Source organism: Stegodyphus dumicola, chromosome X2, assembly GCF_044657685.1.
Source record: "Stegodyphus dumicola isolate Sdum_Otavi_A_Nest chromosome X2, ASM4465768v1".
NCBI classification, from domain to species: Eukaryota; Metazoa; Arthropoda; class Arachnida; order Araneae; family Eresidae; genus Stegodyphus; species Stegodyphus dumicola.
The window spans coordinates 199,059,741-199,084,859 of record NC_140781.1 but is presented as its reverse complement, the minus strand read 5'-3'; the positions used below and the strand labels follow the sequence as shown (position 1 = coordinate 199,084,859).

The window sequence follows — 25,119 nt, the reverse complement described above, 5'->3', positions numbered from 1 at the left end:
TTAAATTAAAATCTTCAATTGTATATTTCTTATTTGGTGAAATTCTTAAAAACATGGAAGATACACTTCTTATGCCAGGAAAGCAAATGGATATTTTATATAAGTTATCTTGCATACGCGTTAGGTCAAATTAACTTTAATTAACAGATTCTTGCACTTGTGGAATGACTTTACAGACTCGGTTAGAAAATATGTTTGATAACTTGTAAAATAATGTTAAATAATTATACAAAATATAACAATGACAAAATTAATATAAAATGTTCATATAAAAAGTTTAAAAAATTAATTAATTTCAGTTAATAAGTCACAATTGTTTCTTTTTATTTATGCTTTGTTTCTGCATAGATTATGTACAATTTGTAGCATGTATGCATATGGTACAGCTCCAAGTTTTATGAATTTATTTTTAATAGTGGAATAGGCCTGTAATTTGTGGAAATCACTTTAAAAAAAAACCAAGCCTAATCACTTACCTCTTGGATGGTTTGGGAAAAGTGATTCAACATAAAATTGGAACTCTTGGAAATAGGTGGCTGTCCTTTTTATGAATGTAATTAGCATTTAGTTCTTTGAAATTATCTTGAAAGATTTATTTATAGTATAACATGCATGTAAGTTCATCTTTATATTCAAATTTTCTAGCATTTAAGGAATTTTACTTTATTTCCCTGTTTTGACAAAATTGAGATATCCGGATTTTATTAGTGAATGGAGTGAAGACAGATGACTATGGGTATTTGCTTTCTAAACATTTATATAGCTGTTGCGATGGTAGCGGCAGGGAGTTTTACAAAATAACTCTGCCCTTAATATTTATTTTACTAGTATGAAAATCTAAATTTTACATCCATAAATCTATTGGATTACCCCCTTATGTGGATTTTATATTATTTGGGGAATAAATTTGATTCAGATTACATAAATGGATTTCATTTTTATCAAAATTACATAAATAAAGTTCGCATATAGTGATTCTGAACGATATTTTTAGTTACATAAACGAAGTACAAATTTCTTTAAAAATTATTGAAGATATACATTTTTACTGCCTGTAAAAATATTGCACAAGGAAAGATTTAATGTAAATCATACGATCTACTCGCGTTTATTAATTTTACTTATATTTATTTTAAGACAAACTATTATTTTCGGTAAAGTTAAACTCCGGGATTATGCTAAAGAGGAAGAGATCGACTATTTCGATCACGTGACCTTCCGAAAATGATTTCGCTTCAAGGCCATGATACAGTCGGCTGTGGACGAAACAAGGCAAGTTGTGAAGTAATAGTTTTGAAAACGTTCTTTCGAAAAGAACTTTGCGTATGTGAAGATTCTTTATTTACCACACTGTGATGGAGATTTGCAGCAGCCATCGCCACTAGAACTCCACATTGCAGAGGACTTACAGCGAGACCGAAAAGGGTTTAGGGTACTTTTCGGTTTTGAGGGCCATAAAATATCGCCAAACTATTGTTGATGCCAGTGCTGCCAAAAATAATTGCGGCAACCCTAACGCAAGGAAGGAAGTATAATAGTAAATAACTATTTAAGATTGATGTTTTAATTTAGATGAAAGAACACTTTTTTATTATTATAATTTATATGAAAAAGGCTAAACATGACTGAATGGAAGCATAAGAATAAATAACGATTTCAGATCATTATTATAATTTATTAAAAAATTGCGAAACATAACTGAACGGATGCCTGCATCGTTATTTCGCCACCGAGTTATCGCTAAAGCATACTTTCATTTTATTCAAACATAATTTTCTATAATGAATGATGCCTTTTCTTTGAAAAAATTATTGGTAAAGTACAGAATCGTCGAATTTGTTTGGCGCTTTTTACAAGGGTAAAAACAATTGGATTTTTGTCAATTTTCTTTTACTTTATATGTGTGTGTGTGATTATGGCAAAGCCTCGAGGGCTATCTGCCTAAGGGAAGAGAGGACTTTCTAAGGGACACTGGCTCGTATACACGTTACACATGGGAAAAAACCACGAAAACTCCCATGCAGCCAGCCCGTTCGCGGGATTCGAACCTCGGACCGAACAACTAGTGTTCAGCGACTTTACCGCTCGGCCGCTGGTGGGCCTCTTTTACTTTATAAGTGAAAATAGGTCAATGTGTACATAGATAAAGTCAAAGGTGTGCGAAGTGCCATTTTTGTGCAATTATGGGATTTTTTTTTTTTTTTTAAAGTGAAAATAGGTCGATGTGTACATGGATACCGAGTGATTCTGCACTTTACCCAAAATTCTATCGCAGACTTTTCGTCACGGGCAATTCCCAAACTGTTAAATCCATAGGATATCAAAAAAGGATTTAAAATCAAAAAAGCATTTAAAAATTAAACTAGTATTTCAATGGCGTCTTAAGAAATATAGATCTATATAAACTTACGCAATTTGAAATCAGCGCGTACGCTAGATTTGGCGCTTTTGCGCATACATTTTCGCTGCAAATTTTTACGGTCCTCAAAACGGAATAGTACCGGGTTTGGAGATCTACTGTGAGATAAATGGATTGCATATTGAAACAGGTGTGATGAAGGTACGTTGCACTAATGGCGCGACTCCATGTGGTAACTAGTGTTGGTTGTGTTTGTTAAGGTTGAGTATAACTTACTGCATATAGAACAAAAATACATTTAATATAAATCTATAAGAATTTCTAATACAATACATAATAATATTGAAGGCTGAAGTATTGTTCTCATTATGTGAGGATCTTGCTAGCGGAAAGAGTCTCTGTAAGTCGAGAGTTTAGGAGCATTCTGAAACCCTTCCTTGTCTAAAACAGTTTACAGACTGCTGACTGAATTAGTCACGCCTTCTTAAATTTTCGGTTGTATTTTACTTCATTTGATTGCTTATAGTTGAAACGATATCAGAGGAGCAACAGAATCGTGGTCCGTCAGCCTGCCTGAAAGACAGAGGCTTTGGTGACAAACACACTGCAGATCGCTGAAATCCCTTGACACTGGCAGGGAAGTTATAGTTCTTGTAATGCCGATTGGAACCGTTATCGAATGTCAGAGCCTCTGCAGTACCAGAGCCTGTCGTCTCATACCTCTTAACAACAAGAGCACTTTGACCTATGGGGGACCGCACACATAAATTTCTTATCCTTATGTGGTCCACCGCCAAACCTACTAAACTGAGGCAGATATTTCGTACATTTCTCAGGGTCTTAATATTCGAATCATTTTGATACACTTAACTGTTTTTGATTAAAAGCTATGTTCTGTGCATTATTTTCGAATGACACTGCATATGTGAGGATAACTCCTACCCTCGATCAAATACGTGGAAATATCATCTTGCAAATTATTATAACAGTAGTACATTCGTATAATCCTGTATTTAGGTTCAAAGTAGAGAAATGTTCAAGTATGGGACCTTAGATATGCATCAGAATTCATAAAATTAGGTAGTTACATAATTGCATTTAGCATATAATTTTAACGATTTTCCTGTTAGATTAAGATTAGTTATTGTTTAGGTCAGACAAATGAGATATGCCACAAAATTTTAGTTATAGTAGTCTGTATGAAGTTTTGTGAAAACCAAAATGAATGATTTACGCTACAATAATTTTAGCAGACTCTTAATCCTGTATCCTAAATGTAAATTAAAATAACAATTTGACAAAACGGTAGCTGAAATTTCTTTCCTTTTAACTAAACACCAGTTTTTTAATTACATGGATCATAAAAAAAGTCGCTGCTTTGTTTAACTTATTTTCAATTATTCGTGTTCATGTAATGTAAACGTATTCAGGCTATTTGCAATATATGATTCGTCAAATCAAAAGTTTTCTTTTTTTTAGGGGGTGGGGTTATCGTTGAAGGAGATTAGCTTAATTAAATGCATAACAAGATATGTTATTTAATAAAGAGCTTAAGTAATACAAACTTAACAAACTTAACAGATATGCTGATATTTTCCTAAACAAGAAACAGCTCTTAATTTATTGTCATTGTCAAAGAGAGAAATAAATAACCGACTCTCGAGATGCGTTAATTCGGTTATGTTATCATTAATGCAACACTGCGAAATGTTTATTTCCCTTAACAGCGTTCGATATAGAGAGAGACGCATAACGGGAAGAACTGAGAAACTGAAGAAATGAATGTCGAAAATTCATAAATAAATATACAGTGAGAACATTTACGTAAATTGTTATTGTCTGAGCTAATTATTTAATATACATTTCAGTTAACACTTAGTGTTAGTTTACTTAGCATTTTCGTTAACTTTTTTCTGGGGGCTTGGACATACCTCTCCCACGGGCATATATGTTCACTACATTAAATAAGGCTCAGATAAATTTAGTTTACTGTGCAGATTTAAAAATTCTTACTTTTAAAGTGAATTAGGAAATGGCAGACCTCGTCGATTTGTTTTTCTGTTTCTCACTGATTGAATAATTGGTTAAGTTGTTTCAATACATGTAAAATTAGTCTCTATAGCCTACGCGTAAAAGGTTAAAATAAAAGTTTTATTTTTACTTTATAGATTGCACTACCCGTATTGATATCTCAGACTGATGAGAATCATTTGAAAGTTATGTAAAAGTATTTCATTATATGATTCGAATAGACTATCTGAAATGATGAATGATATATTGTTTGATATTATTAACAACAGTATTGAACAAAACTATGCAGCAATTTGTTTCAATATAATGAAATTGAATGAATTCCAAATGAAAACCGAATGAAAAACTAAAAGATGCTATTCAGACATTATTCAATTAGTTTCTTCTGACTGAGACAAAAACTTCGGAAACTCTGATTGGGACTGGGAATGTTCCAGTGTAAAACCTTTGTAAAATGTGAGAAACATTATCATTGGCACATATTATTTCATCAGCTTCTATGCAACATCGCCGTACGGACTTTTCTTACGATTATAGTGTTCTTTCTCATTATTACTATCAAATAATAGTGAATATTTTCTCGAATTTTGCCTTTATATTTCACCATCACAGCTGCTGATTCAATCACAATTTTAAGCAATTATTATGTTTTAAGGTTTTTGTTACATTACCGCACTTGTAAATATTATGTACTGGTCTACACTGCTGCTGGTTAAGGTACTGAAACTGAAGTCCTTAGCTTTTATACAAACTTTCTAGTTTTAATGTGATAATGAAATAAACTTGACCGTATGAAATAAACTTTCTTGGCAAAATATAGCGCGACGAAGCGCAGTCAGCATAAAATTAAGTGTGCATTAAAAGTGAAGACGAAATTAGTCTGAGCAGGAAAAGATTTATGGTATAATAAAATTAAAAGTATACAAAGTAACTAACATTTGATTTCTTTCAAGATATGAGAAAGCTTTATTCAAGATTCCATTGTGGAACTAGACTCCCTTAATTACACATTCTACAATAAAAATAAGCGTTAATTGGAATAGTGACGAAAACAATAACATTATAGTCTTTTAGCATATATTTAAAAGAGTTCACTAAGGGAAGAATATATGATAGTCGAAAACTAATACTTCGTTCCTGTTTTGGATCCCAGAAAACGTACAACTATATAAATGTCTTCGTGGTTTTCCCCACATGGTAGTGTAATTACGAGGATAGGTTCCCTTAGAAAATCGCCCACGAAGTCATCTTTCCTATAAACAAATACTCTTAATGATTCGGTCAGAACTGATAGAACACAAAAAAAATGATAATCAGTTTTTCTTTAAAAATGCAGCTGGACGAAGTTCACTTATTCTTACAGGGAATTTTGAAAAAAGAAATCAAAGACCTCAAAATTTTAACTCTTTTCAGTCGTAAAAACAGTTGTCGAAATATGTCATTGAACTGCGTAGAAGAAATAAGCGAAGTGCTTGATGAAAGAAAACATTATTATTCTTTTTTAAACTGAATGCACTTAATTTTTTAAATATTTCTTAAGACCTAAAGGATTTCAGTCAACTCTAGTCGTTATGTAAATTAGAAAGAAGATATAAACGCGCATATATTAGAATAGTACAGACACATGTATTAGAACGCGTAATAATTTTATCAAATTCATGATAAAGAAACCTTTCTCTTCAGAAAATGATATTATGGTGGTTAACGAAGCTGAGGTGACTGCCACATTTTGGGATTTGGACTAGGAATCCAGTTAAGGAATGGATATTTTTAAATAGAATTTCTATGTGTGATGAAACACTTAGAATCTGTCAATTAGAAAATCGTTTTGAAAGACTAGTGGTAAGGTTGCACAGAACCTAACTATCTTAAATATGACATTCCGGCTTCGTAAAGTGACACCGCAAACAGTAAACTCCCTAATGAAAAGTAACACCAACTTGGGAGAAGGTTTAAAACAAACCTTTTAGTAGTTCTTTAGTCTAGCATTTCTTTTTACACAGGCCGTATAATAACATCAGAACTTCTCTGCTCGCGGAAATATGAAATTCACCAGATAAAGCCAGCCTACAAGTCATCGCATGACGATAACATGTCAAACATGCATATTTCAGTCTTTAAAAGTTGTAAATAAATATTCGCATAATGAAGACACAATAACACGCCGAATAAATACTGATTCAGAAGTCAAACAACAAAAATCAGCGTTAATTCACAAAATTTTCACAGGACTAGTTTCGATGGTTTTACCGAACCATCATCTTCAGCTGCAAAACCGCAAATGAACAAGATAGGAAATAATGTTTAGATAAGATAAGAAAGCCTGGACAAGAATAAGCAAGTGGCGCCATCTGTTGGCGAAACCAGAACTAAAACATAATTTCTCTAAAAGCCGAAGGCAAATTTGGATTGGAATTAGGATCGTTAACTAGAACAGAAAGATTTTTATGAATGTGAAATGCCTCTAGAAAATCCAGTTCTCCAATGGAAGATGTTTTTTGAATAATTTTGGCAGCAGAAAAATTGAAAGTGTGATTTTCGGACCAACAATGTTGAGCAACAGAAGACTTCTGTGTTTCCTTTTTTCTAACATATGCCTCATGTTCTTTGACGCGAAATTTTAAGGCTCTCTTAGTTTGGCCAATGTAAATTAAACCGCACTGGCAAGGAATCCTATAAATACCCCAGGAATTCATATCCGGAATGGGGTCCTTTAGTGTAGAAGTTGGAATTTTATTGATGGGAGAGTAAACAACCCGAAAGTTAAATTTCTGCAAAATATGTGCAACTTTATAGCTAATTGATGGAAAGAAGGGAATGACAACAGAATTTTTATAATCTCCTAAAATAAGAGTGTGGCTTTTAGTGTGTTGAGATGAGAATTTTTTAACTGCTTGATTAATAATGTTGGGTGAAAAGCCCCTGTCAATAGCTATTGCTTTTAAATAATTTAGTTCTTCATCAAGGGCTAGTTTGGAGGAGCAAACTTGAAGAGCACGGAAAACATAGGAATAAAATGAAGCTAACTTTTGTTTAGTCGGATGACATGATTTAAAGTGTGGTGGAAGGCAAACCGATGAAGGTTTACGGTAAACTGTAGTACTGAAGTTGGATGTGTTACGTGTGACCAGAATGTCGAGAAACGGAAGAGAATTGCAAGTCTCAAGTTCAAAAGTGAACTGAATAGCAGGATCAATAGAATTCATTGTTGAAAGAACTCTATTTAAATCATCTTTATTACCTTCAAACAGGGTAAAAGTATCGTCTACGTAGCGGAACCATGCCGGGAAGTTTAAAGTTTCAAACAATTTTGATTCATAATAATGCATGTAGATATCAGCCAGGATGGGACTGAGGGGGCTTCCCATGGCTAATCCCTCAGTTTGCTTGTAATATTTATTTTGGAAAACAAAATGTGTTTGTTTCAAACAGAGTTGAGTGAGAGAAATTAGCTCATCAATTTCGATGCAAGAGAAATGAAATTCGCGAAGTCTGGTTTCTAGACATCTTAATGCACCCTCCACTGGGACATTGGTGAATAATGATTTTACATCAAAAGAAACCATGAGTAAATTACGAGGAGAAATGTTTTTAACCTTTTTTACAAACTCTATTGAATTTTTTATGGTGTAAATGTTATTGTCTAATAGAGTGGAAAATCTAGAAACTAAATATTTAGCTAATGGATACGAGGCAGTACCTAAATTTGATACAATAGGGCGGAAAGGAATACCACTTTTATGAATTTTGGGAAGAGCATATAATCTGGCACAATTCGCAACAGATGGGATAAGCGAATGTTTTAAGTTGCTTGAAATGATTTGTGAAGATTTGATCGCAGTTTTTATTTTGGATAAGTCCGAAGGTGAAGGATCTTTAGGGATCGGATTATATGGTCCTTCGTTTAAGAGTTTAGTGACACCATCGATGTAAGTGTTCTTATCCATGACGACTATCTGGCCACCTTTGTCGGCCTTTGAAATTCGAGTCGCGTTTCAAGAATTCTGTTAAATTGCAAACTTGCCTTACTTCGGTCCGTGATAAGGGATACACGTCAACAATTGTCCAAAATTGAACATGAACTCTATAAGCTTCATCTGGAACTCGCTAAAACATATCCAAAATTCACTGCCCTTGAACAAAAGTCTTGGTCTAGAACGGAGAATGCAGTTAACCGTCATAAAAACATCCTTGCAGTTAAATTCGAAAAACTTCTTTTACAGTCTTCCAGTTTAAGTAGTTCAAAAAATCTTCCCATTGTAAACATCAAGCCAATAGTTAATATTTCTAATGTTAGTCTTTCAGAAGAACAAGAGAGAATTCTAAAATATAATTTTAACTTCTCACAAACCTGTAAACCCTCGATTCCAAAGATTTTGGCTCCTATCGAAAAAGCTTTCAAGTTCAGTAAAGTTTCAGATTCACAGAAAGAAATGATTAGGCATCTTATCGCTCATAATGTGAAATTGAATAATAAACCTTTGAAACCAAATCTAACTGCGAGAGAAAGAGCTACAATGCGCGAGATTCATTCTAACCCGGATATTGTCATTTCAAAGGCCGACAAAGGTGGCCAGATAGTCGTCATGGATAAGAACACTTACATCGATGGTGTCACTAAACTCTTAAACGAAGGACCATATAATCCGATCCCTAAAGATCCTTCACCTTCGGACTTATCCAAAATAAAAACTGCGATCAAATCTTCACAAATCATTTCAAGCAACTTAAAACATTCGCTTATCCCATCTGTTGCGAATTGTGCCAGATTATATGCTCTTCCCAAAATTCATAAAAGTGGTATTCCTTTCCGCCCTATTGTATCAAATTTAGGTACTGCCTCGTATCCATTAGCTAAATATTTAGTTTCTAGATTTTCCACTCTATTAGACAATAACATTTACACCATAAAAAATTCAATAGAGTTTGTAAAAAAGGTTAAAAACATTTCTCCTCGTAATTTACTCATGGTTTCTTTTGATGTAAAATCATTATTCACCAATGTCCCAGTGGAGGGTGCATTAAGATGTCTAGAAACCAGACTTCGCGAATTTCATTTCTCTTGCATCGAAATTGATGAGCTAATTTCTCTCACTCAACTCTGTTTGAAACAAACACATTTTGTTTTCCAAAATAAATATTACAAGCAAACTGAGGGATTAGCCATGGGAAGCCCCCTCAGTCCCATCCTGGCTGATATCTACATGCATTATTATGAATCAAAATTGTTTGAAACTTTAAACTTCCCGGCATGGTTCCGCTACGTAGACGATACTTTTACCCTGTTTGAAGGTAATAAAGATGATTTAAATAGAGTTCTTTCAACAATGAATTCTATTGATCCTGCTATTCAGTTCACTTTTGAACTTGAGACTTGCAATTCTCTTCCGTTTCTCGACATTCTGGTCACACGTAACACATCCAACTTCAGTACTACAGTTTACCGTAAACCTTCATCGGTTTGCCTTCCACCACACTTTAAATCATGTCATCCGACTAAACAAAAGTTAGCTTCATTTTATTCCTATGTTTTCCGTGCTCTTCAAGTTTGCTCCTCCAAACTAGCCCTTGATGAAGAACTAAATTATTTAAAAGCAATAGCTATTGACAGGGGCTTTTCACCCAACATTATTAATCAAGCAGTTAAAAAATTCTCATCTCAACACACTAAAAGCCACACTCTTATTTTAGGAGATTATAAAAATTCTGTTGTCATTCCCTTCTTTCCATCAATTAGCTATAAAGTTGCACATATTTTGCAGAAATTTAACTTTCGGGTTGTTTACTCTCCCATCAATAAAATTCCAACTTCTACACTAAAGGACCCCATTCCGGATATGAATTCCTGGGGTATTTATAGGATTCCTTGCCAGTGCGGTTTAATTTACATTGGCCAAACTAAGAGAGCCTTAAAATTTCGCGTCAAAGAACATGAGGCATATGTTAGAAAAAAGGAAACACAGAAGTCTTCTGTTGCTCAACATTGTTGGTCCGAAAATCACACTTTCAATTTTTCTGCTGCCAAAATTATTCAAAAAACATCTTCCATTGGAGAACTGGATTTTCTAGAGGCATTTCACATTCATAAAAATCTTTCTGTTCTAGTTAACGATCCTAATTCCAATCCAAATTTGCCTTCGGCTTTTAGAGAAATTATGTTTTAGTTCTGGTTTCGCCAACAGATGGCGCCACTTGCTTATTCTTGTCCAGGCTTTCTTATCTTATCTAAACATTATTTCCTATCTTGTTCATTTGCGGTTTTGCAGCTGAAGATGATGGTTCGGTAAAACCATCGAAACTAGTCCTGTGAAAATTTTGTGAATTAACGCTGATTTTTGTTGTTTGACTTCTGAATCAGTATTCGCATAATGATTTAGGAGCTCAAGAAAGAATGAAGAATATTTTTACTTTTATGTTTCATGTTTCTGAATTAACTAATAAATTTTTGTTTAAAATTTATAGCAGTTAACGTAATCTTAAATTTATGTAGTTAACTAATAAAAGTCATTAATTAATTAATCTCTTTTATAAAATATTATTGGTAATTTATTATTAGTAATTCAAAAACATAAAAATAAAAATATTTCTCATTATTTCTTGCACTCACAAATCTGTATGTAAACATGTATTTACAGCTTTTAAAGCCTGGAATACGCATGTCTGAGATATTATCGTCATGAGATGATTTGTAGGTGCTTTATTTTTTACCACGATATTTTCGAGGACGATGTTTTTAAACTGCGAAGTTTTTGAATACTTTTATTTTCGATTACGATATTTTATAAAACGATATTTTCTTCTTGCTTTGTTTCCTTCCCCAATGGTTTCTTTGTACGACAACGTTTTCGCCTTGCGTTGTTTCCTTCTCGACATTTTCGTCAGCGATGTTTTTGTCGCGATGTTTTCGACTGTAACCGCAGAAAGGGATCCCTAAATTCTGCCGAGTGCTCGCGTTAAAAATGTAGACTGGAAATTAAACGGAAAATGTTTGCGGGCTTAGTTTTTAGTTAAACATTCCAGTCCAGTTGACAACAGCTAAAGCATAAAGATAATCTTATGACCATACTCATTGTTCAGTCTGTATCATTACTGTTTGGTGAAATTTACTCAAAATAATATTGTGCATAACTTTATACTAAGGGATGTTAAATATGAAACCACTGTAATGTTTTGGCAAGCCTGTACAATACTATTGATATTCTCAAAACCTTTTGTTTATTATTCATTTTTTCGATTGGTAATAGGGGAGTTTGAAAACGAAGCTGAGTTTCTCAGTATCGTTTTAAAGCAAAATATGTAATTAGTTCACGAAATGTCATATTTACAAAACTTATCGAAAAATGTTCTTCGGTTAGGTAACTGCCTGAGACAAAGCATGTGAAGTCATTTACTAAAAGAAAGGTATGCCTTCAGAGAGAAATTTTTGGTTATTCGTGGAGAAAATTACAAAATTTCCATGCACTCAAACCCATTCCCTGAGATTCGAATCCGGAACAAAATTAAAGTATTCAATTCTCTTACCCACTAGAGCCACTGGTCCACTGTATGAAGAATAGAGTTTTCTTCAACCGTTTCATATTTACTTTCTTATAAAAAGTAACCAACGTACGTAAGCCTTCTTCATGCAAAGAAAACATTCTCGCATTTCTGGTGGGGGAATACTTTTCGTCTGTTTCAAATAATTTTTTAAATATTGATGCATACTAATTTATCCAAAGTTAGTTAAAAAAAGTGAAAGTGAAAGTTAATATCATTAACTTTCACGTTCCCTGCTTGATGAACCGGAACCGTTTCGAATGCTTCTTGAACCTCGTTTTTAGTTGAAAGTGATATTTTGACGAATAAAAGTAGCCCCCTCCCCAAAAAAAGATACTACACTAAAATACTCCTGTAACATGCTATATGATGATGTTGCTATCATTTTTAAAGTATGTGCCGATAATGGTACGCTCGGTGTTTCGATGTATTGTCGAATGTGTGATGAAATTTTCTGCAGATGTGCACATTTATTCTGCAATTCGTTGTTGCTAAACTTATCCTCTATAGTTACAAAAAAGCAGCGTGAAAATTAGATACTTAACTTTCAATAAATACATGTTGTTGTACCATATTGATTGAATAATGTGTAATTCTGTAAATAATACTTCTATTTTAGTTTTGGTACATGGAAATAAATTATTACTCCAAAAGAGCTTTGTGCCTGAAGGACTATTGATTTCGTTTTGCGATTTTGCTTTGAAAATTTTAAAAAGGCTGTATCACTTTTTAAATCGTCGCCACCAAATACTATCGCCCTGTATTATATTTGAAGAAATTAAATAATGAAGAATCTGCATTAATGTATATGCGTTTCTCGCATTATGATAAAACAACGGTATCTAGAGGCATCCAATTTTGAATCACGTAATCCGACTGTGAATATGGGCATCTGAAAGCCCAAATTTGAAATTTGCAATTTGTTTTATTATCCATTTCATATTTTGTAAAACTTTAACGAATTTATGATTAACAAACTCAAGAATTTCAAAGAGAACGATGGCAACGTTTGTGCAGAAAAAAACATTTTTATCTCAAGCGCATCATACTGAATCGGAAATTCTAAAGACATGCTCAATTTAAAATTATTTTGCGATATTGCTGTTGAACTGAATTTTATGGTTTAAGAGGGAAGAATTTGATATTTAATAAATAAAGGTAACACACAAAATGTAAAACAAAAACGCCCCTTTGGACTTAATTTAAAACCTGAAACCTTTCAGATTTTCCTTTCTTTTCCGTACTTATTTTACAGCAGAAACTGCAAGAGCATCAACAAGATGGGTAATTATTGAGTTTTTTCTCCCTTTAGTTTCTTACAGCAAAGCACACTATGGCTATCTGCCTAAGTTTTGGGGAGGGATGCCTTCGTGGAGGACTTTCTAATGAGAACTGGCTCGTATTCACGTTACACATGGGGAAAGCTACACACGTTACACATAGGGTGGGCTAAATATTGAGGGAATCAGAAAGTTTGCAATATTTTGTTCACTTTGTTTTTCATTGCGCAAGTTAATAGTTAAAGCTGCTGAATAATCAAAGTATAACACACTGTGTTGCAACATCTTGAGGTATCTTTTCCAGTGTTTTCTATACCAAGGGAGCCCACCAGTGGCCGAGCGGTAAAGACGCTGAATACTGGTAGTTCGGTCTGAGGTTCGAATTCCGCGAACGGGCTGGCTGCATGGGCGTTTTCGTGGTTTTCTCCATGTGTAACGTGTATACCAGCCAGTTTACCTTAGAAAGTCCTCCACGAAAGGCATCCCTCCCTTTAGGCAGATAGCCCTCGTGTGCTTTGCCATAACTGAATAATCCAAAATCCTATACCAAGGAGTACCAGTTAATGACTTAGTATGAAGAATTGCTTCATCATAATTTACACGTCCTCCGATTTGTTCAGTGCTATTTGCCAAAGAATTCAGCCATATATCCGAAAGAGTCCTTCAAACATCCGGCCTACATATTGGATGTGACTGTAAAGTTCCTGGAGAGTTTTCTAGCTTGTACCTGCAGTACGAGGTTTAACGTTATCTTATTGTCACTAAATAGAGCGTTTTCTATTTCAAAGTGAGGTTACACCTGCTTCGAAATGGCATATGTCCGCTACAGTTGTTTAAAGTATAGGTGTGTTTTGGCTTGGTTTATTTGATTATGGCAAAGCACTCGAAGGCTATTTGCCTAAAAGAATGGATGCCTTCGTGGAGGACGTTCTAAGGCGAGCTGGCTCATACAGATGTTACATTTGGTTTAAATCGCCAAAGCGCCCATGCAGCGAACCTCGGACCGAACTGTCAGTGTTCAGCTACTTTACTGCTTGGCCGCTGGTGGGCTTCAGGGTATAATTTAGCATTAATAATAAGAATGTTTAAAGAGAATTCGTGCTGCCTTGAGGCTCTGGCAACCATTCTTCCATGAAATAGTATGTAGACAAGAAAACAAAAAGTGAATTCGTAGTGGATTATCTTCTTGAAATTTCGCCAAGCACAAAGCATCATTTTGTGTTCGAAACATCTGGCAACACATTCAGAAAACTGACTTGTGTCCAACCACAGTATTTTATATTAGGATTACAGAAACAGACTCACTTTTTATCGCATATAATCATTTTCTTGATAAAACTGATGAAATGTAGCTTGAGCTGGTTTTCTAAGTATTGTTAGCATACTGCTAGTTAGAGGTTCGCTTAAATTAGCGTCGTTTGAGGGGGCATAATGCGGAGGTTTTTGTTGATATTACCAGCTTCTGTTGATCAGTACTACTTTTGGTTTTGTTTAGTTTATTATGACAAAGCACGCTAAGGGCTATCTACCTAAAGGGTATAAATGTTTTTATTCTTTCTGTTTATATGCTGAAATAGATTTGAAATTCCAGATAAAAAAAATGTCTGATTCCTAACATTGTACTTCATACATAGTGATGAATTGCTCAGGATAAACTCTTTGTTAAAACATGCTCAGAAAAATTCATTGAAAGATTAAGTACTAAAGGAGTAAAAATAAGTCACAATAAACAAACTGAAATTACCTACGACTTAAAAATCTTTATCACATGTGACAGATAAAACATTCAAGTTTGGTTTATTTGATTATGGCAAAGCAAGCGAAGGCTGTCTGCCTGAAGGAAAGGTTAGGTTATTTAATTATGGCAAAGCCTCGAGGGCTATCTGCCTAAGGGAAGGGATGCCTTCATGAAAGACTTTTTAAGGGGAACTTCCTCTATACACGTTTACACATGGGAAAAAGTACGAAAACGCCCATGCAACCAGCGTGTTCGCCTGGATTCGAAGCCAGGTCGGAACTACCAGTGTTGAGCGATTTTACCGCTCGGCCGCTGGTGAGCCTATCAGTGCTAGTTATTAGATTTGCCTTTAACCCTTTGTTGCATCATGTCCACTCTAGTAGAAAAAAGTTTAAATTTCTTTATTCTTCAGTAAATGCCTTAACAAGTTCCATTCATGTGTTTATTCATTCTATAATATTAGAAATTTCAACTGTCGATCATAGATGGCTGTATAGCATCACTAAGTAAAGCATTGCTATTTGGAAAATGGCTGCTACTTCTGTTTTCAAGTTAGTACAATTTCTCATAGTTAACATTATATAATATTGCTTACATTTTCTTATACTGCCATTTTGTATTCATAATTAGTAATTTTAGACATTTTATTTTAAATGGCAGTTTGAGAAAATTGTGGAGTGGGTAGATAAAGATCTACCGAAAAGAGTGATTAGGATTCGGATTATTCAATTATGGCAAAGCACACGAGGGCTATCTGCCTAAAGGGAGGGATGCCTTCGTGGAGGACTTTCTAAGGGAAACTGGCTCGTATACACGAAAAGAGTGAATTAAAACCCAAATTTACTGCTTGTCAAGCCAAAACACCAGTGGAAATGTTTACGTTTGGCAGAACATTTGACATTTGAATCCAATAGGTACAGGTTACAAAATCGTAGCAAAATGAATTCAATCACTATCGACGAAACGAAGGTATTTTGGGGGATCTGTATGTACATGTCACTTGTAGATTTACCATTTAGAAGATGGTAATGATCACTTCAAACAAGGCAGGAAATAATTTCAAATGCAATGACCGTAAATCGTTGAGAAGAGATTTGTAAGCATGCACGTATATGCATGCTGTCCACTGTAGTGAAAAAAATTGTAGCAATTATTTAAAACGAAATTTGAATAAAATATTGTTTTTAATTATTACTAAGATTATTTTAAGTAGAAAAAATACAAACATTTTCTTGTAACTTCTCTAGATTATTTGTATGCAACAAAGGGTTAAGGAAGGACTCATTTCTAATGTATACAGCAAAGGTTCTGAGTGAGGATAGTGCGTGAGCTGGGCGAGGTTTTAAATTTTAAGTGTTTAAGCAGAAGGAGATATGCAACTAAAAGCGACTGAAAGAAAACAAACCACCAGTATGAAATCCTTACAAATGAATGCATTGCATAGACTGATTATGTTAAACATGCGACATAGCTGCCGTCAAATATGCTTTTTTTACTAATATTGCAATGCTTTTAACTGAGCTTAATATTGCATTTTATGAGCATTATCCAGAGAAACTACATTTATACATTTCTAGTTTCAGTATCTCAGTAACATGCATTGTTACATATATCAATAAACGAAAGATATTCAAAATTTTATATTATCTCTACCACACTAAGCTTATTTCCTGTTATGTATTCTGCTTTAGGAATTTTTGTTCTTGTTCTTACTTTTGCTTATTGCGTTAAAGTGGCTAAACGCTGGCAGTTCAATTCGGGGCTCGAATCCCGGCAAATGGGCTCGCTGCATGGGCGTTTTCATAGTTTCTCCCATGTGTTATGTGTATACGAGCCAGTTACTCTTAAAACGTCCACCACGAAAGCATCCATCCCCTTAGGCAGACAGCCCTCGTGCGCCTTGCCGTAATCAAATAAATCAGACTAGACCAATTCATCTTGTTTATTTCTTATATAGAGATAATTTTATTCGTAATATTGTGAGTTTTTCTGCTTTTAAGAGATATGGTAATTGCAAACACCTTTTTAAATCATTGAACCGGAAGACATATGTAATAACTACATAAATAATATTACATACATTACATTATATATTATGCATACATATTAAATCCTATAGCATGCACATTTCATGCTGTAAATGGAATTTACTAAAAATAGCTTATCATTGAATAAGATTCAGCTTATTCATTAATTCTATGAGAAAGGTGAAATTTCATCGTTAGAAGCAATTCGAATTTCAATTTAAGAAGCATCAAGAAATAAGAAACATTTCTTGAATATCTTTTTTTACTCTTATTTTTAAAGGAAGTTTCAAGTTTCTAGCATGTTCTGACAATAATAAGGTTGCTCCTTTATATCTGTTATTCTGAGGAAACAGTCGCTGTTGTATTCTTAACAAAACTAATATTGAAAAGTTTTTTTTAAGACATAAACGAAATGATAACAAGCTCAGTGATTGCTGAAATGGTTTTACGTATAAAGGAAGTTTGATACGAAATAAACAAAAAACGAAGAGACCTCCGTATGATGATGCGCTTAGAAACAAGGGGGGGAACGAAGTCTACCTGATTAAGGAATATGATGGTTAGTTTCTAGTTAAGTTCTACTTTTCATAATTTATTTAGTAAATACAGTCGATAACAGATTAAAAATTCAAATTTAACAGCATAGCAGAACGGTTTTTGCGCAGCGAAACAATTAATTCTAATGCAAATGTTAGTTTTTAATTACTCATTCTGGTAGACCTTCGTTTTACTATCGATCTGGACCTCGATTTCTAAGATATTCCTTAATTTTACACTTATGTGACAGAGAAAATGCAACACCATGAACGCCCGCTCCGAAGACACAGTGCACCAAGTATGCAAATATTGTAAAATATGTTACTTTCTAGTACAGGGAAAGCGAGAAACAAGAGAAAGAATCTGAAGAATCGACAATAGTTAGGCTGCTCCATCAGGCAAAGTAATTGTTTTGCAAACTGTTTTCCTACCGTAGAAGTGTTAGTACGGAGATACTGTTAACATTTTGGTTTTTTTAACTTCAAGCTGAAGCACCAAATGAATGTTATAATTACTCTTTATGCTTGTTGCAATTACCTTCTGTTCTTGGATTACAAGTTAAAGACGGAACGAGAATTTTTCTAGCAGTTTATGAAAGTTAGCCAATGTTTAGATTAATCTAAACATTGAGCCATTATACATAAACTAACCATTGCGTCATTATACATAAGCTAAACACAGTCGCAAAAATTTACATTTTTTGTGAAAAATAATTATTTTAAACAACATTCCGTATCCGGTCTTACTCTTTCTTTGTATGTCTTAGAAAGCGATAAACGTTGTTCTTTTTACTTCCTCGTACGAAGTAAAAAGGAAGTATTGTAATCGCGAAAAGTTTCAGACAGCATATTTCAACGAAAATATCCATTTTAACCGCTATCGAATGCAATTTAAAGATGTTTTTGTGTTACATCTGTACGTAAGGACAGAATAAAAGACTCTTTTCCTCCAAAAAATTATAAAACTGCTTTAAAATGAATTCTGAAGATAATTTTTCGTGGTCTCTGTACGTACGTATGTACCTCGCATAACTCAAACACGAGTAGCCTCAGAACGTTGAAATTTTGTATATAGTACTGCTATAACATTTAGATGTGCACCTCGTATTTTGGTTGCAATCGGCTGCACCAAACGTATATAAATATATTTATATACATATCCACTCTGTTATCCGGCTCAGGGATCTCATTTTCTTTACTCTTATATGTTTGTAAATTGTGCATTTTTTGCTTTAAAAATGATTGATTTATGTTTTTCTTATCTTCCGGTTAAGGTTTTTATGCCTTTATGCTATGTTATGTAAAAGTAAGGGGGCCACCTAATATTTACTCTAAGTAAGCAGGTATTAGCCCCACACACTAACTAGAAAACTAACAACATTCTGGCATCATTCCTCGAAAAGGTCGTGATGGAAATTGTAACTCCAGTGAGCACTACAAGTACTTTGCGGTTTTGCAGCTGAGGATGGTGGTTCGGTAAAACCATCGAAACTAGTCCTGTGAAAATTTTGTAAATAACGCTGATTTTTGTTGTTTGACTTCTGCATTAGTATTTATTCGGCGTGTTATTGTGTCTTAACAATAAAATTGCTTACAAAGCTTACATTTAATTACTGTTGTAAAGTTGTGCTGAAACTTTAACAGCTCAATTTTGACGATTCATTATGTGCTGTTACGTACGTTTTTGTGTTAATTGATTTACAGAAATTATATTATTTTCTAGCACTACATTGTTATTTACACGTAAACATTTATCATGACATTATAAATTGTGGTGGTAACTTATTTCTAGTATATAGATCATGCCTACAATCATAACTTGTTTACATCATTTTTTACAAACAGCTGTCAAAATTAGAGAAGAATATAAAATAATAAAAAAGATATAAATAAATAAGTCTGAAAACAAAAGAAAAAAAATAGCTTCACTTATGTGTACTACGTACTTTTAGATATATCTGCATACATATGCTGATACATTGCCAACTTATTTTTGTCAGTTCATTGTATGCAATTACGTGTGTTTTTACAATAATTAGTTTACATAAATTACATTCTATGATACATTACATTGTTAATACTTTACCAACTCAATGCTGGCTATTTATTATATGCGTTCACTTATCAGGTAATTGGTGACCTTATGTTACATAGAAATATAGGGGGTCATCTATTATTTACCTGAAGTAAACAAATAGGAGCCCCTTATCCTACTTGTGAGTGACCTATTTTGTGCTTCATATGGTTTGCGATGCTTATTTCTTTCTCATAAAGGTACGCCCGCGTGCATTATATCTGCATTTAATTGCTTTATTTTGCTATTTCTGGAGCATTTCTTTGAAGGTTAAATTACACTACATAGCTCTTGACTTCTAGCAGCCTATAGGAAATCTGCAAGCAATATTTGTAGAATTATCAACAATTTAAAAGCTGCTTAAGTGCGGTTAAGCCTAATTTTTAAATAACATGGAGGCCATGTTTGTTTCATTTAAAACAGCAGAATAGTAGATTTGTTGCCAATCTAGAGAGACTAAGCTTCGCAACAACAAAGATAACGCCTTCATATATTATTGTGAATTAAATCATGCGTAAGCCTTTCTTGAATTTTTTCGAGGAAATAGTATTTAAGATTTACTTCGTAATTTTTTAAATAGATATTTCGAGTTTTTATCTATTTTTGTCTTGTCGCGAAGTGAGAACTGAATTAATTGAATGAGTAATACTGAATCGTCTGTGAAAAACTGTTTCTTTTATGTTTTGTTTGCTTAATTTCTTTTATATACCCTTTTAGATTTATTATGGTATTCGAATAGAACATGTGGCAACGATTAGATAATTCTTGAAATGATATAAATTTTGTGTATTCTGACTTATAATATGAACGAAATATAACGCTGTTAAGTGAAAGTATTTTACAAGTTAAAAAGTATTTTACAAGAAGTTTTAATCGACTGTTAAAGATATACGATTCAAAGATTGCTTGCATGTAAGAAGTTATATTCCTTCTAGTTTTTTCGTCAATGAATGCTAATTATAAACTGAAAAAAACCTGCTGCCATGAAAAAATTTATTAATTAAAAATATGTACATTTTCCTTTTATTCCCTAAGTGATGGGCAAATAATGGCCCTCGGAAAGATGCGGCTTGAAACGTTATTTTCTGAGGCTTAACAAACTTTTATTCCACTGTTTTAGTACCACCTTTACCGACCACTTTATAAGAAATTTAAATTGTTGCAACAGTGCATTCCATAATTATTTCACAGCTATAATGTATGCAGGCAAATCCAAAATATTCCCCCGCTACATATAAAAAAATAGCTTGATATTAAATTCCTCTTGGAAGTTTTTTGATAATAACTTCTTCCTGCAATAACTGATAATAAATTCCTTTTTCTCCTAGTGGCAATGCTAAATGTCCTAAAAACGTTTAAAATTGAGTATCATTCTAAGATTACGTATTTTACTAAAAGAGATCTTAATCGCAAAGAAAGAAAACATTGCTAGAATATGTGTATAATGATTTATCTTCTTTCTTATGTTCAGTGAAGAATGGTGCATTGGTAATAATGACGTTACAAATTATTGCTCGTGTCCAAGAAGGAATGTTGAACGATACGAGATTAAACGTCAGGAATATAGCAGAAAGAATGAATCTATCTTGAACAACCGTTTTGGACATTCTACATGAGCATCTTCACATAAACAAAGTATCTGAAGAATGAGTACACCTTGACTTTTTTTCAGGAATCCAAAGACAGTAACATGTTGCTTGCTGAGAGCATTTTTTGCAGCGTTTCATTACAAATCAAAGACATTTTTACAGTCGATCATAACTGATGATGAAACAATGATCAACGCAATGGAAAACTTCGGCATAGCACTACCTAGAAAAGCAAATGTCTATCATTTTTGGGAACGTCAAGGAATCCTCTTGATAGACATTAACGGAAGGAACACAACCATTAATGGAAAATATTATGCAAACCTTCTGCATAAAATGCACTAGGAGATTAGGGAGAAAAAGCATGGAATACTGATTCTGAAAGTTCATCTGTAGAGACATTAGGATTTTTTGGAAGCCGGAGAGATGAAAAATGAGCAATAGCCTTCGCCGGGAATCGAACCATGGACCTCTGGAATACCGGCCCAGAGAGCAGAACCACTACAAAGGCACGCTAGGAAGGCGGAAGAAATACCTTATACATCTTGTATAAGGTATTTCTCCCGCCTTCACGATCATGTTTTTATGCATTTAGCTGTCTATGTTAAAGGAACCCTCGGCCGTGCTGTCAGGACGTGTATTTGTCGCTCCGCCGTTTTGCCTAATATCAGCGGAAGTTCTCAACGTACCGCTGTAAAAGTAGTTGCTACGTGTAGCTAACATCATCAGGAGTACACTTATATAAAAATTGTGTCATTACGACATTTAGTCGTTTTTTTATGGAACTTCAAAGTTTTTAACACTATCATTCACGACTTGGAGCCATTTTCGCCTTGTTCCTCAACTTCGCAGTCCGTGGATACACCGACGGACGTCGTAGCAGCCGGATTTTTACACAGCCGGATAGAGGATCATCTCAGCAGTATTTTGATATAAGTTTTATCAAGATTGGATAATTGGCTGAATAATTATGCAGAAATTACTCATTTAATTTAGCGCTTTTTTCGCTCACGCTGCATTTTCGACCGTTAGGTGCCACCATCCCCCCCTCGGGGTAGCGCGTTTTCGTCAAGGACATTCGCAACGGCTTTCCTTTTATGAAGTGGACACTTTATTAGCTGCCTGCTAATTAATTTCCTAATTGCTGTATCATGCTGGAATAAACGGCAATCTTCATCATCTATCTTCAGAAGCAGAAGTTTCAAATTTTGGTCGTGATCGGCCCACTGGTTCCAAAGATATAATTTTTTCGACATTTATTAAATTGCGTAGTTTGACTTCCTATTACAGTGCAGTGTTGTGTTTCAGTGTCTATGTGCCTTTGGATTACTATGGAATACCTTTATACAGATGAAGGACAGATGAAATACTGCTGCCAAGGTAAGAAAATTTGACTTTTTCCTGTATAACAGATAGAAATATAAAAATTCAGCACCAAACGCAGTACTGTACAGAAAAACTTAGATCCTTTCCCATACGATGAGTGACATAGATTCCTCCACTTACTCGAGAGAATTTGCTTTGCAAACATTCATTACCTCGGACATAAGCTATACTGAGAAGATTGATAAACTCACTGACGAAATTAAAAAGATCGCAACTTCCTTTCGAGGTGGCAAAAATATTCTACCCCTAGGCTTGCGAAAGCAACTGATAGACACGGTTGAAGCCTTCCGAATTCTGGCTTTGGGAGTATCTGAGTATATCCCACCTCCGGATACCGTCGATAAAGCAGTCAACACATCCAGTATTTTCGCGTGTGAACTAGCAAGTCAACAGCAACACATCACAGCTGCACCTAATCTAGCGCAAAAGGCAACAGACAATCGAAAGTCCTACGCAAGTGTAACGGCGCAAAAGCCTAAACACACCTTGCTGATCTACCCTAAAGACCCGTCCACAACATCCAGGAAAGTGTTAAAAGAAAAATTGACTGCTGAATTTCCGTTACCCACATTGGGAGTTCAAGTAGCAGCATTAAGATACATCCCGCAGGAAGGACTTGCAGTGGATTGCCATACAAAGGAGGACATTCACGCACTCTCGGAAAAACTGCAGACTGAAAAGGCTAAAGAATTCTTGCAAACCAAGATCCCAAGCACAAGGCTTCCCAGGGTTGCTATACACAATATCCCATTAAGCGTTACACAGGAGGAACTTGGACGAGTCATCAGTTTAGAACTCCATATTAACAAGAATAATGCCAAAATCCTGTACAGGCTCAAAGAAAGGAGTAACACAGTCAAGTGGATTGTCGAATGTAATCCCGATGCCTTCCAACAACTCATGCGCTCCAGAAAACTACTCATCGGCTGGCGGGCACATCGAATCTCAGAGTACTTCAACACTAAGAGGTGCTACCGCTGTCAAGCATTTGGCCATACCCAGCAGGGATGCCAAAATAAAATCTATTGTGCATACTGCTCGGGGAATCATGCAATCAAAGACTGTCAAGCCAGACGAGCCACATGCATCAACTGTGCAGACAGTAACTACCGCAACCGAGACAATAAAGCTTGCGACCATCCAGCATATGATGTTGCCTGTCCAACATACACGAGATACGTCGAACGGATCAAACGCAGCACTATCTATGAATAGTCTATCTGCTACTAATGCTAACAACAACACGCCTGTAATCCAATCTAATAATAACAATAATCATATGCAGATTCTCTCTCCACATACTATACCTCCATCAAGCAGGAACATAGGTACACTAAGCACAAGTATCATCAAATGCCTGCAAATCAATGTTCAAAGGGCTGAGGCAGCAACATCTCATGTCCTCACGCAAGTTATTTCCAACGACATAGACCTCGTAATCATGCAGGAACCATACTGTAGAGAAGGTCACGTCGCTAGCTTACCTATTGCATGGAAAATATACCAAAAGGAGTCCCCGACGGCAGATCTTGCTCCTAGAGTAGCAATTGCCTGCTGCAACCCCGCATGGACACCACAAGTCATCAAGCTGCATAGGGATTATGTCGCCATTCTAATCATTTTTGAAAATATGCAATTTATCCTTACTTCGGTGTATTCACCACCAACAGATGCAATTGGCAGCACTGTCGCCCACATAAGCGAAACAAGTAGAAAATTTCCAAACACAGCTCAAGTCATAGGAGGCGACTTTAATGCCCATCATATTATATGGGTGTATAGTACCACAAATCCAAAAGGGCAGGAGCTTGAAGATTATATTGCGGCAAACAATTTACAATTGCACAATACAACGAATGCACCACCTACATTCGATAATTCGTACAATCAAGGATGGCCAGACTTAACGATCTCAACTTATGATATTGCTAACAACATACATTCATGGCATGTCTCAGACTCTGAAAGTTGTTCAGATCATAAATACGTAGAATTTACTATACAAACAGATACCACCATTTCTATAATTAAACGCTATAGGCTGCCAGGTAACAAGGTTAGACAATTGACACAGGCCTTTACTCGTCTCCTGCAAGCAAAAGAATTGCAGCTAGAATCTTGCAACAACTCAGAACACCTTGATTCCCTTGCACAAGGACTTCTAGAGGAACTTAATGAAATATGTCAACAAATTTTACCCCTCCGTACAACCAAGAAATTACAAGGAATCTCTTGGTGGACCGGCGAACTAAGGCAACAAAGACAAAAATGCAGAGCTTTGCGCCGCAGACTAAGAGGCAACGTGGACGGAGAGACCAAAGCACAGATTCTGACTACATACCGGCAAGAGCGGGCTAAATATAAGAAGAATATTCTCGCTGCAAAAGTGACAAGCTGGCGTACCTTCTGTAACAACAATACGAATCCCTACGGGATCTTACATAAGATTGCAACACAGAAGGTATTCAAACCAGCACAAATTCATGCACAGGTTCCAACAGCTAGTCTTTCAACAAACCCAGCGGGGTTTACAGCTGCCACCCTTCTTGACGAAATTTTTGCA

The 25,119-nt window shown here is 34.9% G+C and overlaps 1 long non-coding RNA gene across 2 annotated transcripts in view; it reads left to right on the top strand.

Moving 5' to 3' along the window:
- The window catches only part of LOC146993008 (uncharacterized), a 581,887-nt gene that overhangs the window by 273,271 nt on the left and 283,497 nt on the right, over window positions 1–25,119 (top strand). The window contains exon 1 of one of the 2 annotated variants that reach the window (XR_015038846.1): window positions 21,828–22,550. The exons of the other annotated variant lie outside the window; for it this stretch is intronic. This is a non-coding gene — a long non-coding RNA (uncharacterized LOC146993008). Of the gene's footprint in view, window positions 1–21,827; window positions 22,551–25,119 lie in introns of those variants that run through there. 2 annotated transcript variants of the gene reach the window in all.